The sequence below is a fragment of the Furipterus horrens genome, unplaced genomic scaffold, assembly GCF_987537825.1.
Source record: "Furipterus horrens unplaced genomic scaffold, mFurHor1.1.pri manual_scaffold_9, whole genome shotgun sequence".
Taxonomy (NCBI): Eukaryota; Metazoa; Chordata; class Mammalia; order Chiroptera; family Furipteridae; genus Furipterus; species Furipterus horrens.
In genome coordinates, this window is record NW_028327179.1 from 63,319,477 (window position 1) to 63,338,768 (window position 19,292).

At 38.3% G+C, this 19,292-nt stretch overlaps 1 pseudogene; it reads left to right on the forward strand.

The window, feature by feature from the left end:
• Positions 1 to 14,344: 14,344 nt before the first annotated feature.
• LOC150001847 (peptidyl-prolyl cis-trans isomerase A pseudogene) lies at positions 14,345 to 14,938 on the forward strand (annotated as a pseudogene).
• Positions 14,939 to 19,292: the final 4,354 nt, after the last annotated feature.

A 19,292-nucleotide genomic window follows, 5' to 3' on the forward strand; every position in this document is an offset into this window, starting at 1 on the left:
TTATACCTGAAGAATCCTGAAGCACCAATTCAAAAAAACCTATGCACCCCTATGTTCATAGCAGCACTATTTACAATAGCCAAGTGCTGGAAACAGCCTAAGTGCCCATCCATAGAAGAGGGGATCAAAAAACTGTGTTTTGTTTATACAATAGAATACTATGAAGTAGAAAGAAAGAAGGAACTACTATCTTTTGCAACAACATGGATGGAACTGGAGAGAATTATGCTTAGTGAAACAAGCCAGGGAATGAAAGAAAAATACCATATGATATCACCTAATACAGGAAACTAATGAACAACACAAACAAACGAGCAAAACTGAATCAGAGGTGTGTAAACGAGGAGCAAACTAACAATGACCAGAGGGGAGAAAAGGGAGAAGGAAGGAAAGAAGGGAAAGGGTCTAGTGAAGGAACTAATATAAATGACCCATGAACATGGACAATGAGGTGGGAATTTACTGTGGGAAAAGCGGTGGGTGGGATGGGGAAGCAATGGGGGAAAAAGTGGAACAACTGTTATAGAAAAATAATTAATTAATCAAAAAATAAAATAAAATAGTTGAAACAGATTATGAGTTTATTTTTAATAAAATGTTAGTACTGGGCTGGCCAAAAAGTTGATTTTTTTTTTTTCTGTAAGATGGCTCTAATAGTGATTAGTTGTCTATAACTTCATTTGAAGCAATTTTCTTAGATTGTATTGTGAGGGCTGCATATCAGCATGCTTTTCAAAAAGTTTATTAACACCGCTTATTGAAGAGGATATTTTAACTTCATTTTATGTTCTTTCCCTCTTTGTCAAATATTAATTGACTGTAGAGACATGGGTTTATTTCTGGGTTCTCTATTATATTTCTTTGATCTATGTATTTGTTCTTATGCCAGTACCAGGCTGTCTTGGTTACACTGGCAGTTTAATACGTTTGATATCAACTAGTGTGATCCCTCTAAGTTTGTTCTTTTTCAAAATAGATGAGGTAATTTAGGCTCATTTACTGTTCCATATAAATATTTTTTTATATCTTTATTTATTGTTTTTGTGTTACAGTTGTCCTATTTTACCCCCTATGCTCTCCCCTGCTCTACCCACCTCTCCCCGTCCCATAGTCAATCCCCATTTAGTTGTCCATGTCCATGAGTCATTTATATTAATTCTTTAACTAAAGCCTTCCCCTTCTTCCCTCCCTTCCCCCCTCCCCCTCCCATCTGGTCATTGTCAGCCTGTTCCTTGTTTACATGCCCCTATTCTATTTTGCTCATGTTTGTTTTGTCAATTATTTCCTGTATTAGGTGAGATCATATATTTGTCTTCTGCCACCTGGTTTATTTCACTTAATATAATACTCTCAAGTTCCATCCATTTTGTAGCAAAAGGTAGGGATTCCTCCTTTCTTTCTGCTGTGTAGTATTCCATTGTACAAATATACAACAGCTTTTTGATCCACTCCTTGACTAATGGGCACTTAGGCTGTTTCCAGCACTTGACTGGTGTGAATAGTGCTGCTATGAACATAAGGGTGCATAGGTTCTTCTAAATTAATGTTTCAAAATTATTTTGGTATAATCCTAGCAGTGGAAACATTGGATCAAAAGGCAGTTCCATTTTTAGTTTTTTGAGGAAATTCCATACTGTTTTCCATATTGGCTGCACCAGTCTGCATTCCCACCAACAGTGCACTAGGGTTCCCTTTTCTTCACATCCTTGCCATCACTTGTTTGTTGATTTGTTTATGATAGCCATTCTCACTGCTGTGAGGTGGTATCTTACTGTGGCTTTAATTTGCATCTCTCTAATGGCTAGTGATGTTGAGCATTCTTCCATGTGCCTTTGGGCCCTCTGTATGTCCTTCTTGGATAGGTGTTTGTTCAGATCGTTTGCCCATTTTTAATTGGATTGTCTGTCTTCTAAGTGTTCAGTCATATGTTATCGATATATTTTGGAAATCAAACCCTTGTCTGAGGTATAATTGGCAAATATATTCTCCCATAGAGTTATTTCCCTTTTTGTCTTGCTGATGTTTTCTTTTTCTGAGCAAAAATTTTTTAGTTTGATGTAGTCCCGTTTGTTTATTCTTTCCTTTTTTTCCTTGACTCGGAGATATATTGGTGAAAATATTGCTGAATGGGATAGCTGAAATATTCCTGCCTATGTTTTCCTCTAGGACTTTTATGGTGTCATCGCTTATGTTTAAGTTTTTTATCCATGTGGAGTTTATTCTGTTGTATGGTGTAAGTTGGTGGTCTAGTTTTACTTTTTTGCAAGTCCCTGTCCAGTTCTCCCAACACCATTTGTTGAAGAGGCTCTTTTCACTCCATTTGATGTTCCTTCCCCCTTTGTCAAATATTAGTTGACCATATAGACCTGGGATTATTTCTGGGCTCTCTATTCTGTTTCATTAATCTATATGTCTGTTTTTATGCAAGTACCAGACTGTTTTGATTACTGTGGCCTTGTAGTATAGTTTGATATCAGGTATTGTGATTCCTCCTACTGTATTCTTTTTCCTCAAAATTGCTGTGGCTATTCGGGATCTTTTTTGATTTCATATAAATTTTTGAAGTATTTGTTTTAGGTCTGTGAAAAATGTCATTGGTATTTTAATAGGGATTGCATTGAATCTGTAAATTGCTTTAGGTAGTATGGACATTTTTATGATGTTGATTCTTCCCATCCATGAACGTGGTATATGCTTCCATTTTTTTGTATCTTTCTTAATTTCTTTCTTCAGTGTTATGTAGTTTTCTAAATACAGGTTTTTTACCTTCTTGGTTAAGTTTATTCCTAGGTACTTTATTTTTCTTGTTGCTATGGTAAATGGGATTTTTGTTTTAGTTTCTATCTCTGAGATTTTATTGTTGGTGTACAGAAATGCTTTCGATTTCTGAATATTGATTTTGTACCCTATTTTGCCAAATACACTTATTAGGTAGAGTAGTTTTTTGTGGAGTCTATAGGGTTTCTATGTACACTATCATGTCATCTGCAAATAATGACAGTTTTACTTCCTCTTTTCCAATTTGGATGCCTTTTATTTCTCTTTCTTGTCTGATTGCAGTGGCTAGAACTTCCAAGACTATGTTGAATAGGAGTGGAGAGAGTGGACATCCTTGTCATGTTCCTGACCTCAAAGGGAATGCTCTCAGTTTTTGCCCATTAAGTATGATGTTGGCTTCAGGTTTCTCATATATGGCCTTTATTATGTTGAGGTATGCTCCTTCTATTCCCATTTTCCTAAGAATTTTCATCATAAATGAGTGTTGTACTTTATCAAATGCTTTTTCTGCATCTATTCATATGATCATGTGGTTTTTGTGTTTCATTTTGTTTATGTGGTGTATTACATTTATTGATTTGCGAATGTTAAACCATCCTTGCATCCCTGGGATGAATCTCACTTGATCGTGGTGTATGATCTTTTTCCTGTGTTGCTGGATCCGGCTTGCCAATATTTGGTTGAGGATTTTAGCATCTGTGTTCATCAGCGATCTTGGCTTGTAGTTATCTTTCTTTGTTGTGTCTTGACCTCTGGTTATGGAATTACAATAATACAGGTTTCATAGAAGGAGTTTGGGAGTCTTCCCTCTTCTGGAATTTTTTGGAATAGTCTGAGAAGGATAGGACTTAGTTGTTTTCTAAATGTTTTGTAAAATTCACCTGTGAAGCCATCTGGTCCAGGGCTTTTGTGTGCCGGGATATTTTTTATTACTGCTGCAAATTCCCTCATTGTTATTGGTCTGTTCAGGCTTTCTGCTTCTTCTTGATTCTGGTTTGTAAGATTATGTGTTTTCATAAATTTGTCCATTTCATCTAGGTTGTCAAATTTATTGTGATACAATTGTTTATAATAATTTCTTACAATTTATTTTATTTCTGTGGTATCGGATGAACTTTCTGCTCTTTCATTTCTGATTTTATTTATTTGAGTTCTCTCTCTTTTTTTCTTGAAGAGCCTGGTAAAGACTTGTCGATTTTGTTTATCTTTTCAAATAAAGAGCTCCTACTTTTTTTATCCTTTGAGTTGTTTGTTTATTCTCTATGTCATTTAATTCTGCTCTGATATTGATGATTTTCTTCCTCCTACTCACTCTGAGATTTGTTTGTTATTCTTCTAGTTCTTGTAGCTATAGGGTTAGATTTTTTATCCCAGATTCTCTATATTTTTCAGGTATGCCTGTATTGCAATGAACTTTCCTGACTGCTTTCTCTGTATCCCATTTGTTTTGGGTTGTTGTGTGTTCAGTTTCCAGAAATTTATGATTTTTCCTTGACGTCATTGTTAATCCATTCATTATTTAATAGCATGTTATTCATTCTCCATGAGTCTGAATGTTTTTGAGTTTTTTCCCTGAGGCTGATTTCCAGTTTTAAGCTATTGTGATCTGAGAAGATGCTTGATATAATTTTAATTTTCTTGAATTTGTTGAGGCTTTTTTTGTGTCCTACCATGTGGTCTATCTTTTTTTCAAAGATATTCTTAATTTACTATATATATGAAGTCTATCCAGAAAAATCCAACAATTGTTAATATGATGAGAACAGTTTGTGTGACATCAGTGTAACTAGGTGCCAAGAAGAATGGGCTGGAATGTTCATGCATGAACAATGACAAGTGGGGGTGGTAGACACCATTGAGTGAGCATATATACTGTGTCGCCATTGAATTCAAAATAACTGAGCAAGTAGAGCAACGAATCTGCATCAAATTTTGTGTTAAGCTTGAACACTCTGCAGAAATTATTCAGATGATTCAGAAGGCCATGGCTATGGGCAACCAGTGATTGGAAGCTTCATAATGACAATGTGCCTGCTCATGCATCACATCTTGTGCAAAGTTTTCTGGAGAAACATCAAAGCACCCAGGTGACTCAGCACCCCCTTCAGCCCAGATTTGGTGCTCGGCAACTTCTGGCTTTTCCAAAAACTAAAATCACCATTGAAAGGAGAGATTTCAGATTGGCAATGAGATTCAGGAAAATATTATGGGAGCAGCTGGTGGTAATTGGGAGAACTGTGTGAGGTCTCAAGGTGCTTACTTTGAAGGGGACTAAGGTGTCATTGTTCTATGTAAAATATTTATTGTATCTTGTGTCTTCTTCAGTTAATGTCCCTATTTTTCTTAGTGCATGGCTAGATACTTTCTTATCAAACCTTGTACTTTTACTAGTGAGATTTATATGTTTATATGTTTTCTACTAACTAATTAGCACCCTTTTACTTCACATTAAATAAGTTTATTTATCATTTCTTTTGGGGCCTAGCTAGAGGTTATAACTGATTTTAGCTTTTCTGGAAAGCTCTTTATCTTTCCTTCACTTTTGAATGACAAATTAGGTGGTCAGAGAATTTTTAGTTGTTGGTTTTTTATATAGGCACTTGAATGTTTTATGCCACTCAGTGCTTGCTTACAAGGTTTCTAAAAATGTTCCTGATAGTACATAACAAGCTTTTCCCCCCTCTTGCTGATTTTTAGATTCTTTTCTTGTCTTTAACTTTTGACTACTTAATAATTTAAAAAATTTTTATTTTTATTGTTGACACTATTACAAACAGCCCTCAATTCTTCTTTCTTCTTTTATTTTATTTTTTTTAACTTTATTTTTTGGTTATTCAATTAAACTTGTCCCATTTTTCCCCCATTGCTCCCCCTCCCAGCCCATCCCTTCTCCCACAATTATATCCCTCCCCGTTGTCCATGTCCATGAGTCATTCATATACGTTCCTTGACTAGACCCTTCCCTTACTTATCCCCCTTCTCTCCCTCCCCCCTCCCCCTATTGACTGCTATTCTACTCTTTGCCTATTTAGTTCGTTTGTTTGTGTTGCTCTTTAGTTTCCTGTATTGGGTGATATCGTATGGTATTTTGCATTCTTTGCCTGGCTTATTTCACTAAGCATAATTCTCTCTAGTTCCATCCATGTTGTCACAAATGGCAGGAGTTCCTTCTTGGTTTCTGATACATAGTATTCCATTGTGTAGATGTACCACCGTTTTTTGATCCACTCATCTACAGATGGGCACTTAGGCTGTTTTCAGCACTTAGCTATTGTAAACAGGGCTGCTATGAACATAGGGGTGCATAAGTTCTTTTGAATTAAGGTTTTAGGATTTTTCGGGTATAATCCTAGCAGTGGAATCACTGGTTCAAATGGCAGTTCCATTTTTAGTTTTTTGAGGTAATTCCATACTGTTTTCCATAGTGGCTGCACCAGTCTGCATTCCCACCAACAGTGCAGTAGGGTTCCTGTTTCTCCACATCCTCGCCAGCATTTGTTGTTTGTTGATTTGTTGATGATGGCCATTCTGACAGGTGTAAGGTGGTATCTCATTGTGGTTTTTACTTGCATCTCTCTGGTGGCCAATGATGCTGAGCATTTTTTCATGTGCCTATGGACCTTCTGTATGTCCTCTTCAGAGAAGTGTTTGTTCAGGTCCTTTGTCCATTTTTTAATTGGGTTGTTTGTTTTCTTGATGTTGAGTCGTATAAGCTCTTTATATATTTTGGAGATCATTCCCCTGTCTGTGATATCATTGGCAAATATGTTTTCCCATATGGCTGGTTTCCTTTTCAACTGGCTGATGTTTTCTTTTGCTGAGCAGAAACTTTTTAGTTTGATGTAGTCCCATTTGTTTATTTTTTCCTTTATTTCTCTTGCCTTAGGAGATGTATCCGTGAAGATATTGTTACGTGTGATATCTGAAATTTTCCTGCCTATGTTTTCCTCTAGGACTTTTATGGTATCACGGCTTAAATTTAAGTCTTTAATCCATCTTTAGTTTATTCCCGTGTGTGGTGTAAGTTGGTGGTCTAGTTTCATTTTTTTGCACGTCCCTGTCCAGTTCTCCCAGCACCATTTGTTAAAGAGGCTCTTCTCATTCCATTTTATATTCCTTCCTCCTTTATCAAAGATTAGTTGACCATAGAGGCCTGGGTTTATTTCTGGGCTCTCTATTCTGTTCCACTGATCTATATGTCTGTTTTATGCCAGTACCAGACTGTTTTGATCACAGTGGCTTTGTAGTATTGTTTGATGTCTGGTATCATGATTCCTCCTGCTGTGTTCTTCTGTTTCAAGATTGCTTTTGCTATTCGGGATCTTTTTTGGTTCCATATAAGTTTTTGGAGGATTTGTTCTAGGTCAGTGAAATATGTCATTGGTATTTTAATAGGGATTGCATTGAATCTGTAAATTGCTTTGGGTAGTATGGCCATTTTGATGATGTTGATTCTTCCCATCCAAGAACATGGTATTTGCCTCAATTTATTTGTATCTTCCTTAATTTCTTTCTTCAATGTTGCATAATTTTCAGTGTACAGGTCTTTTATCTCTTTGGTTAAGTTTACTCCTAGGTACTTTATTTTTCTTGTTGCTATAGTAAATGGTATTTCTGTTTTGCCTCTGTCTATGATATTTTATTGTTGGTGTACAGAAATGCCTTAGATTTCGGTATATTTACTTTGTACCCTGCTATTTTGCCAAATTCACTTATTATATCAAGTAGTCTTTTAGTGGAGTTTATAGGGTTTTCTAGGTATACTATCATGTCATCTGCAAATAGTGATAGTTTTACTTCTTCTTTCCCAATTTGGATGCCTTTTATTTCTTTGTCTTGTCTGATTGCTGTGGCTAGGACTTCCAACACTCTGTTGAATAGAAGTGGGGAGAGTGGACAGCCTTGTCTAGTTCCTGATTTCAGGGGGAATGCTTTTAGTTTTTGTCCATTGAGTATGATGTTGGCTTCAGGCTTCTCATATATAGACTTAATGATATTAAGGTATGCTCCCTCTATTCCCATTTTACTGAGTTTTTTCAACATAAATGGGTGTTGTATTTTATCAAATGCTTTTTCTGCATCTATAGATATGATCATGTGATTTTTGTCTTTCATTTTGTTTAGGTGATGTATTATATTTATTGATTTGCGAATATTAAACCATCCTTGCATCCCTGGGATGAATCCCACTTGATCATGGTGTATGATCTTTTTGATGTATTGTTGGATCCTGTTTGCCAAAATTTTATTGAGGATTTTAGCATCTATGTTCATCAGTGATATTGGTCTGTAGTTTTCTTTCTTTGCTGTGTCTTGACCTGGTTTTGGGATTAGGGTAATAGTGGCTTCATAGAAAGAGTTTGGGATTTTTCCCTCTTCTTGGATTTTTTGGAATAGTTTGAGGAGGGTAGGAGTTAGTTCTTCCCTAAATGTTTTGTAACATTCGCCTGTGAAGCCATCCGGCCCAGCGCTTTTGTGTGGAGGGAGACTTTTGATTACTGTTTCAATTTCCTTCTTTGTTATTGGTCTGTTGAGACTTTCTACTTCTTGATTCAGTTTTGGAAGGTTATGTTTCTAGAAATCTGTCCATTTCAACTAGGTTGTCAAATTTATTGCCATATAGTTGTTTGTAGTAATTTCTTATAATTGTTTGTATTTCTGAGGTATCAGTTGTGATTTCTCCTCTTTCATTTCTAATTTTTTTATTTGGGTCTTCTCTCTTTTTTTCTTAATGAGGCTGGCTAGAGGCTTGTCAATTTTGTTTATTGTTTCAAAGAACCAGCTCCTAGTTTTGTTGATTTTTTGGATTGTTCGTTTAGTTTCTACATCGTTTAATTCTGCTTTGATCTTGATGATTTCCTTTCTTCTTTTTGCCCTAGGCTTTGTTTGTTGTTGCTGTTCTAGTTCTTGTAGCTTTATGGTTAGGTTTTTTATTTGAGATTCTTCTAGCCTTTTCAGATATGCCTGTATTGCTATGAACTTTCCTCTTAGGACTGCTTTTGCTGTGTCTCATAGGTTTTGGGCTGTTGTGTGTTCATTGTCATTAGTTTCTCAAAATTTCTTGATTTCCTCTTTGATGTCATTGTTTACCCATTCGTTATTTACGAGCATGTTATTCATTCTCCATGAGTTTCGGTGTCTTTGATTTTTTTCCCTGAGGTTGATTTTTAGTTTCAATGCATTGTGGTCTGAAAAGATGCTTGATATGATTTCAATTTTCTTGAATTTGTTGAGGCTTGTTTGGTGTCCTATCATGTGGTCTATCTTTGAAAATGTCCCATGTGCCTTTGAAAAGAATGTATATTTTGCTTCTTTGCGGTGGAAATTTCTATATATATCAGTTAGGTCCATGTGGTTTAGTGTGTTGTTCAATGCCTGTATATCCTTGGTGTTTCTTTGCTTGGATGATCTGTCTATTGTTGATAATGGAGTGTTGAAGTCCCCTACTATGAGTGTGTTGTCGTTGATATCCTTCTTGTGGTCTTCTAGTATTTGCTTTATGTATTTGGGTGCTCCTATGTTGGGTGCATATATGTTTATCAGTGTTATATCTTCTTGATGAATTGTTCCCTTAAGTATTATGAAATGTCCTTCTTTGTCGCTTTTTATTGCCCTTGCTTTGAAATCCGTTTTGTCTGATATGAGGACTGCTACCCCAGCTTTTTTTTCAGGTCCATTTGCTTGAAATATTTCTTATATCCCTTTACTTTCAGTCTATGTAAATCTTTTGTTTTGAGATGTAGACAGCAAAATATGTGGGTCCTGTTTTCTTATCCATTCCGTTACCCTATGTCTTTTAATTTGAGCATTTAATCCATTTACATTTAAGGTTATTATTGACATGTATTTATTCATTTCCCTTTTGTATCTCTGTTCCTCTACTCTTTTTTTGTTTTTTCTCTTCCTTCTATTTTGAATGAGAGCCTTGCTGGGTAGAGTATTCTTGGTTGTAGGTCTTTGTTTTTCATTGCTTGAAATATTTTTGACCATTCCCTTCTGGCTTGTAATGTTTCTGTTGAGAAATCGGTCGATAGCCTTATTGGAGCTCCCTTGGAAGTTATTTGCTGTTTTTCTCTTGCTGCTTTTAGGATTCTCTCTTTGTCTTGGAATGTTGCCATTTTAACTATGATGTGCCTTGGAGTGTGTTTTTAGGGGTTCCTCTTTATTGGAACTCTCACTGCTTCTTGGACTTGCATAACTTTTTCTCTCATCAGGTTCGGAAATTTTTCTGTCACTATTTCTCCTATCAGTTTTTCAGTCCCACGCTCCTTTTCTTCTCCCTCTCTTATTCCTATGATCCTGATATTATTTCTTATCATGCTATCCTGTAATTCCCTTACATCTTGTTCATATTTTTTCAATCTTTTTTCATTTTGCTGTATCATTTGAGAATTATTACCTACATTATCCTCTAACTCACTAATCCGATCCTCTGCTTCGTTTAGTCTGCTTTTGACTGATTCTACTGTGTTTTTCAGTTCAGAGATTGCATTCTTCATTTCTTCCTGGTTCTTGTTGATAGTTTCTATGTCTTTTTTTATGCTGGTGTAGTTCTCTGCAAGTTCCCTGTAATTTTCTTGGAGGTGTTGGTAACTTCCTTGGAGGTTGTCATAGTTGTTTTTGAGGTTTTCAAGCATATTGAGCTTCTTCACCACCATAGTTTTGAATTCCATGTCTGACATTTGGGCTATGTCTATTCCATCTACCTCTCTTTCTGGGGATTCCTCTTTTCTTTTCATTGAGAGGTTGTTTCTGCGTCTTACCATGTTGGATTCTTCTTGTTTGTTTTTGTTATTTGTATTTGTCTGCTTTGCCTTCCCACCTTTGTGGTATGACATTTTTTATGGTAGACCTGGGGGTTTCAGTGGTGCAGTCTCTTTGATCTCCTGAGCCTGATGTTCTTGGGGTACCTTTTATATCGTTTGTTTATACTGTCTGGTTATATTTCAGATTTTTTTGTTAGGATATTCCTTCTGGATTGTTGATTGAGAGTCACTCTATCCACTTTATCTCAAATTCTTTTGTGGAGATGCTGTTAAAAACATAAACACACAGCCCCAGCAGGAGACCCGCACCCTCAAAAATATCCCCCACCCTCTATTCTGCTATCATCAGCCAACAAGCCAGTATTAATATAAATGTAGAGAGATTAGAGCTTTTACACTATAGGAAGAATAGATAAGAGTTGTTTTAGTGAAGGAAAAATATGATTTTTGAGAGAGGGCGTAATAGGTTAATAATAGTTGAGACTGTGCAAGACAGTAGGTAATATTTACGTTTTATGTTAATAACTATAGAAAAAAGGGGGGAAGAGTGCAGAATATAGTAGGAAAGTGGAATTATATAGTATTGTATTTATATAGTAGTTATAGTCTATTTATTTAGAGTGAAAGGGAGGCTAAACTAGGCCCACAAACAAATAAACAACAATTGAAGAAGAGGGATAAGAAGGAAAGATTATATAAAACAGATTAGAGATATAGTTTGTTTTTTCCTCCTTCCTTCCCCTCCTCCCTCCTCCCCTCCTCTTTCAGGAAGAAAAGAAAAAGGGAAAAAATAAAAAATAAAAAAAGAAAGGAGTGTTTTTACTCAGTTCAGTCTTCTTGTGCCGTCTTCTTTTTCTGCATCCACAGCTGGTCTAATGTGATGGGTCAGAAATACCTATTCCTTGCAGCAGTGCTGTGCGCGAGGTGGCCGGCAGGGCGCAATGCAAGGCAGCCAAGAACCCACCTCAGGTCTGCCACGCCATGCTCCAGGAAAGCAGGCCACGCTGCGCTCTGGGGAAGCTGGCAAGGTTTTTTTTTCACTCAAGCATCAGTGCGCGCCCAAGGTGGCTGGGGAACTAAGCTCAGGCCTGCCGCGCCGTGGTCCTAGAAAGCAGGCTGCGCAGCGCTCCAGGAAAGCCCTCCAGGTGTTTTTTTGGCTCGAACTCTGGTGCGCGCCCAAGGTGTCCGGGGAACTAAGCTCCCACCTGCCGAGCCCCGCTCCTAGAAAGCCGGCCGCGCTGCACTCTGGGAAAGCCCTTGAGGTGTTTTTTGGCTCGAGGGCTGGTGTGCACCCAAGCGGCTGGGGAGCTAGCCTCAGGCCTGCAGCGCTGTGTTCCGGGAGTTGGTCTTTCGCCTCTTAGGGCAGGGCTGCAGACACTTGTGCTCAGTAGATGTGAATGTCTGTGAATTGCTGCTGCCCGCTGTTCCCACGCCACAGCCGTCCACCATTCCTGCACCTCCTGAGCAGGCACACACAGAGCCTGGGCAAGTGCTCTGTGCTCCAGATTCCGGCCTGGTACTTTGGCCTGGCGCCCACTGGGCTGGCCAGGGGCGACTGCGCACAGTCTTCTGCGTGTCCAGTGGGCCCTCCGTGCGCCCATTGGGTCACTGATTTTATGTCTGTTGGCGTGTGTCCGAGGGGCACCTGAACGTGCAGCCCTGCGCACCTGGACGTGCAGCCCTGCGCACCTGGGCCAGGGAATGAGGGCACTTCCCTATGTGAGCCCCCGCGACCCAAGGGTAGGGTTGGGGAGTGGATGAGCGCACCACTGCACCTGCACTCCTCAAGAATGGCCTACCACCCTCAAACTTTCCTCCCCTCTCCACCGTCCACTAGAGAAAAATATAAAGGAGAATTATGTTCTCACTTGCCCGGCAGCTCGCTGTCTCTTGTCCTTCAGCGCCAATGCCACTTGGTCGAGTCCCGTCTCTGCCAGTGGGCAGAGATCCACTCTCCTCCCAACTCCTCTCCTGGGTAGCCTGTGGTCGCCAACAAGCCTTTGTGTACTTCCAGCCACAGCTCCGGCAGCCGCCCCAGTCAGGAATCCCGTTTCATCCCCTTTTCCTCCACTATCCTCACTAAACAGGTCGTTCCCAGATGGATTTTCTCTAATCCAGCAGTGCCTTGGCTCGACTCCTGCCAGTGTCCAGCTGCTCACTGAGATGTTCTGTCTGCAGTTAGCCCAAACTGCAGACGGGTCTCGGGAGCCTGAAACCGCAGCCTCTCCTCACTCCTCCGCCATCTTCCTTCCTCTTCATCACCATTCTGCAGTCAAAACCCCTCCCATTTCCTTGGTGCCTTGGAAGGACCGTGGTAATTTGCATAACTAAGACACTAGCTACCTGCCATAGATAGGCAAAGGCATCTCTTAAAAATGGCTGTGCACCACTTAATCCCATCCCCCATTCCCAAACCATGGGCTGTGGGGAATTTTGGGGACCTCTTTATTTTCTCACAGTGTAACAGTATGTTTGTTTAATTTGAGTGAGTGTTTCTAATTTTTGAGTGCTATTCTCTGAGTGAAAAAAATGTTATCCTAATTTATTCTAAGAGAGGAAATATGTAGAAATTTTGACTATTACTAATCTGTCAAAAGGCCTTCCCTAGATCCTCACTACTCAAAATATGGTCCAAAATTCAACACCCATAGAACCACCTGGGATTATCTTAGAAATGCGGATGCCCTGGTCCCACCTCAAAGCTTTTGAATCAGAATGTGCATTTTACCAGGATCCCCAGGACACTGGTATGGACATTGCAGATGCACTGCCTAAGTAACAACAGCAGTATATGTATTAGAGAGACAATTTTTATTTGGCAGATATCTAGATATTGAATTGCATGGTTTCACTCTTTAGCTCCCTGGACACTGAAAGGCAAAATTTAAAATCAGACACATAAATCACTGTAACTTCAGATCCAGTTTCTTTTTCTATCTGATTGCTACTGATCAGTGGCCCACATATATCAATCATTTATTTATCTCTCTATTCATCTTTTAATTATCTGCAAATAAGCTCCTGAAAAGATGCCACTTAAAAAAACCCTATGGTTCTCTGAGGCACAATATGAGGCATTATACCCTTTATTGTTTCACTTTGTAAGATAGGTGTTTAGATATTAATGTTAGGTGAACTGCTTAGTAATAAAAAGGTTATCCTATTTGGTAAAGATTAAATCTTCTCAGCAAAAGTATCCCCAGTACCTCCTATCTACACACGTACGTAGACTTCTTGCCTCCTTCCCCAAAGGGACTTCATGGATGACTCTTGGAAGCTCTAAAAGCACTTTTCTCCTTCCCATATCACACACAGGCTGTGACTCTACACATCACTAAATTCCTTTGTGGGCATTCAGCAGGGATATCTGCCAAGGGGGTAAGACAACACCAGAGGCAAATGTGTCATTTGCAAACTCTGTTTGATAGAGCCCTAGAGTTTCATACAGCAGTCTCACAGGTTGAGAAAGTTAAGTAGTAGGGTTTATGGGATCCTCCACTTCCACTCCAAACAGAACATTTGTATTTGTATCTGTATGAGAGATTAAAGTGTGTACAATTTCATTTGAAAAATGCATACTACTGTTTGTTTTAAAATTTGAAGGACAATGAAGAAGAAAAATTTTAAGATCCAGTCAAGAACCATCATTCTATAACCTAAAGAATCTACATGAGCGCCTTGCAGACACTGTCGCCACCGCCGCCCCGGATATTCCCGCATCCAGCCATGGTCAACCCCACCGTGTTCTTCGACATCGCTGCCGACGGAGAGCCCTTGGGCTGCATCTCCTTCGAGCTGTTTGCAAAGTCCCAAAGACAGCAGAAAACTTTCGTGTTCTGAGCACCAGGGAGAAAGGATTTGGTTATAAAGGTTCCTGCTTTCACAGAATTATTCTGGGATTTATGTGCCAGGGTGGGGACTTCACACGCCACAATGGCACAGGTGGCAAGTCCATCTACGGGGAGAAATTCGATGATGAGAATTTCATCCTGAAGCACACAGGTCCTGGCATCTTGTCCATGGCGAATGCTGGACCCAACACAAACGGTTCCCAGTTCTTCATCTGCATGGCCAAGACCGAGTGGCTGGATGGCAAGCATGTGGTCTTTGGCCAGGTGAAAGACGGCATGGGTGTTGTGACAGCCATGGAGCGCTATGGGTCCAAGAATGGCAATACCAGCAAGAAGATTACCATTACTGACTGTGGACAACTCTAATACATTTGATGTGGGTTTTATCTTAACCACCAGACCATTCCTTCTGTAGCTCAGGAGATCACCCCTTCACCCCTCTCTGCTTGGAATGTTCTGTAATCTTCGTGCTCTCGCCGCAGTTCATTGGGTTCCATATTTTCCTTACCCCTTCCAAGTCTAGCTAGATTGCAGAGTTAAGTTTATGATTATGAAATAAAAACTAAACAAACAAAAAAAAAGAATCTACATGAATAACAAAAAAAAAATTTACCCTCAACAATAATCAAACATAATTCTATTTTTACCGTTATACTATTATGAAAATTATCATAAAAACACATCTCAACAAGGCGTGGTGAAACATATTTATACATATAAGATTATATTAAGTTTATATTAGTAATTGGACAATATATGTCAAACCCATAAAAATATTCATATCTTTTAATACAGAAATTCCACATCTTTAATTTTTCACAAAGAAATATTTCTAATTGCCTTTAAGAAATATAATTAAATAAATATTTAGTGCTTATAGTGATATAATATTTATTATGTGAAAAATGGTAAACATCCAAAATGTCTAAATTATATAGCTATTTTTAAAAGATTAAAAGATTATAATAACTATGTAACAACACAATAATGTTATGACATCATGTTAGGTTAAGAAAAAAACAACATAGGAAATATGTAAACTATACATTCTAAAACAGAGAAGGAAAACTCTGATTCCAAAAAACCTCCGCTGCCTTGCGGCATACCTCTTCAGGGGAAAGGCTAAGGGAGTAAACCCCGACAGAAAATCCGGAGCCGGAGTCCCTAAGGCAGTTTGACGTTGTAGTCAACACCAGCAACTCCTGCGGCGCACCTGAAGCCAAGCTGTATTGACTCTGTCTTTCCCTTGGATCCTTCAGCTGCGAAGAGAGAGGGGGTCTGCTGCATGGGCAACAGCAGACCCTCCATATCACCCTGCCCAGGCTCTGTAGCTTCATCGCAAGATGTCGATTCAACACGGGAGGAGACAGATACCGTGTCACTCCCGAGTCGGACTGCACAGCCATTCTTGGCGGTGCAGATAGACTCTTAAGAAGCTACACCATCGTCTCTCGAGACGGATGGCTGCCGACACACGACGACACGACATTCTAAAATTTTGTGTGAAAAACAGCAAAATCCTCATGGTGGTTATATAGGTGATTAGATTATCATGTACCTATTCGCTTGCCAATATTTTGTTAGTTTTGTACAATTTGAATATGTTATTTTAAAAATATAAGTAAATCTTTTTGAAGAAATCTTAATAGACTTTAGTGACCACCATTAAAGAACTGTATTTAAGTTTTTATATAATAGCCACTGGCCTAGGCACCTGACATAAAAATATTTTTAAAAAGCAGTCCTTGCCATCCAACAATTAAGCAATGAATACAGCGTGATGAGGTAAGCATGCATAGATATGCATACAGTGAACTGTGGGGGCCCATCTGACTATTATAGTAAGTCTCAGAATGTCTTTAGTGCATATTGATGATATGACACATAAGAATACTTCTACCTAAATTTACTCTTTCCTTTGTGATTATTTTTTCTTAAAACACATGAGTGCTGGTCACAGGCTTAATTTAATATAGAGATATTTACATAGGCAATGGCCCCAGCTCTCCTCTGGGGGTTTTTTGAGCATGAGAAATAGGATCAAAGAACAGGACTTTGGACAATAAGGAATCACTCTCCCTGGGACATACTAGAGAAGTAAATTACCCTGTTGGAGACTCTAGGAGACCTAGTAGTCTCTTGTACCCTTTCATCTGGACATGACTTTTTTAACTTAATGCTTATAAAATGTACTTTCCCTGATTTCATAAATTGAAGATTTATCATATGCTTGCCACTAATTTCAGGGGAGAAAGAAGTGGGAAGGTACTTACCTTTACAAATTTGTCTAAAGACAGAAAACATTTTAGATTTAAATGGATTGCATTGGATCTGTAAACAGTTTGCCTGCTTCTTTGTCTGGATTTGTTTCTTAGTGTTTGTTTATTTGTTTTCACAGTAACACAATGCATTATTTAATTAGGAGTAGAGTACCTAATTTCTATCTAATGTTAAAATAAACATCCTTAATTTAATATTTTGGGATATGAAAGAAGAGTCTATAATAACTGTTTTTGCTGATATTTAATGTGTATCTGCTATTGTGCTATGAGTTTTACAGTTAAATTTTTAAGATACAAAAGATCACACTTTAATTCTCATAAAGAAGTATAATATAGGTGTTACTAATTCTATTTTACAGATTAAGAGACTGAGGCTCAGAGAGCTTAAATAACTTGGCCATGGCACAAGGCAAGTAAGTGGCTGACCATGACATGGATTTAGTTGTTAGTGAGACAGATGCCCCTGTTCTTATCATGTCAAGCTGCCATCTGTGGTCTGGTTGGTCTGTCCTTAGGTTCCAGGAGGAACAATTGCACCGAATGTCCTGGGCAGAGCTGACTCCAGCAGTCCTCTGTTGTTTGCTAACTGCATTATCTCAGCAGCAGTGGCTGGCTGTACAAAGAGAAAAATGTAAGGACAGCACAGACACATGGTTACTTGCCCTAATCTGCAGATTTACAAATGGATTGATGGTGCCTAATCCCCTTTTCTTCATGACTCTCAGGGTGATGAAAAACAGTTATCTTTTATAAAATGTCTGACACACCCAGCTTGTGTTCTTTAAATCTTATTTTTCCCAAAGGAACCAGAAGTCCCAGATGTGCCTGAAACATCTGGCCTTGTCAAACAACAACAGAGTTTTCGGTGATTATCAGAATTATGACAAAGGAACCCAGCAGTTGACCTGAGTAAAACCCCATTTCGCAAAAATAACACAATAACTTCAATGGGTTGAATCACACAAATGTGTGTAAATTCATAAATGTATAATGATACAACAAAAACAACACAAGTCTCATTGTTCACCTTTGGTGGACACTAAGGAATTAACATATTGTTGAGAACATTAGTAAGTAAAGAGAAATACTCAACCATTTATTCTGTCTTTTCTGTATGACCTAAATATAAGCTATCAATGTAGTTGATGAGGGGTAAATTCTCTTTATAAAATTATCCCAGCTAATAAATAGAAAAAGAGTTAGAATAAAATTAGAGTACCACTATTAATGAATCTAGTCAACGATCCTAGTGGCTAATAACATGATAAAAAGTGAAATAAGTATAAATTAGATAGGTATGTAGATAGACAAATAGATGATAGGTAATCTAAATACTTGGATGAATAAATAGCTAAGTAATCTAGACATGTAATTGGGCATAAATACACTATACTTTTATAATGCTACCCATATTAATCTTAGTAAATATTAAACCCAGCTTGTACTCTAACCTGATTTATCTCTCAAAGCTAGTTTACTTGTTAAAGGTTTACTGTAACACCAGACTACCTAGAAAATTCTCTTTCTCCCAAAGCCTTAATCAGGTCATGACCACCCTCAGTCTCTACCTTTTTTTTTCTTGCAAAATGAGAGCACTGAACTAGATGATCATTATGTTCAAAAACTAAATCTTTATCATTTCTCAAATGTTTATAGTGTCCAGAAAGCTGAAATGTGCTCAGAGCCTAAGCTTAAGAAAACCTTGTTCAGTGGCCACTTTTGCAGTTTTGCAACAAATGCCAGGGTAAAACTTGGACTTCAACACACATTGAAAAGTGAATATGGTGCCTTTTGAATCTCCAGGATCCAGAAATCTCATTCCTCAGGATGTACCCCAAAAAACTCCCATAGAGAACTCCTTAAGCACACCAGGATTTTCATATCAGAGATAATCATACACATGCCAAAAGCACTGTAAAGTTCACAAGGATACGTGAAACCACTAAGGTAATGATATATAGGAGGCACATATTTCTTATCAATAATGAGGTGCAAAATTATTTTTAAATTTCTGCATTAAAAAAACAAAACAAAATTTATGATTCTATTATATTTCTCTTCTTGCCACCCTGTAACATTGGTTCCCAAGCTATATAGGGGAAAAGTGAGAATGGTGGAAAAGGGAAAAAATTAATTAAAATAAAACAAGAAAAGGACCCCCAAGAACTAAGAATAAGAATAAGAATGCACACATCCCTTTGTTTGCCATTAGAAAGAGGAGAAGAGAGGAAGTGATAAACAAGGGTAAAAGCATTGGCTCCCAAAACATTCTAAACCCATCTCTATGAGATGGAACTTAATCTCTCTGATCTTTTTTTCTCCAGCAAGAATGGAGAAATAAACCCTGAGCATCATGCTGTGGTTATTTAGTGACTCAGCCTCTGAAAAGCATCTGACACATGTACAGGAGTCCAGCATTAGTTCCCTTCCCTTCTCATGCTTCTAGTTCCTGAATCCTTGCCCAGCCCTTCCCATCCATGAAGACTGGGGACAGTGTCCTCCAGGTAGGATCTATACCAGGGATTGAGTGAGACTCAATACACACAAATCTGCTGCCACTGAAATGTAGTGACCTCTGTAGAATGCCCCTTTGTCCCAGGCCTTCTGCTTGCACT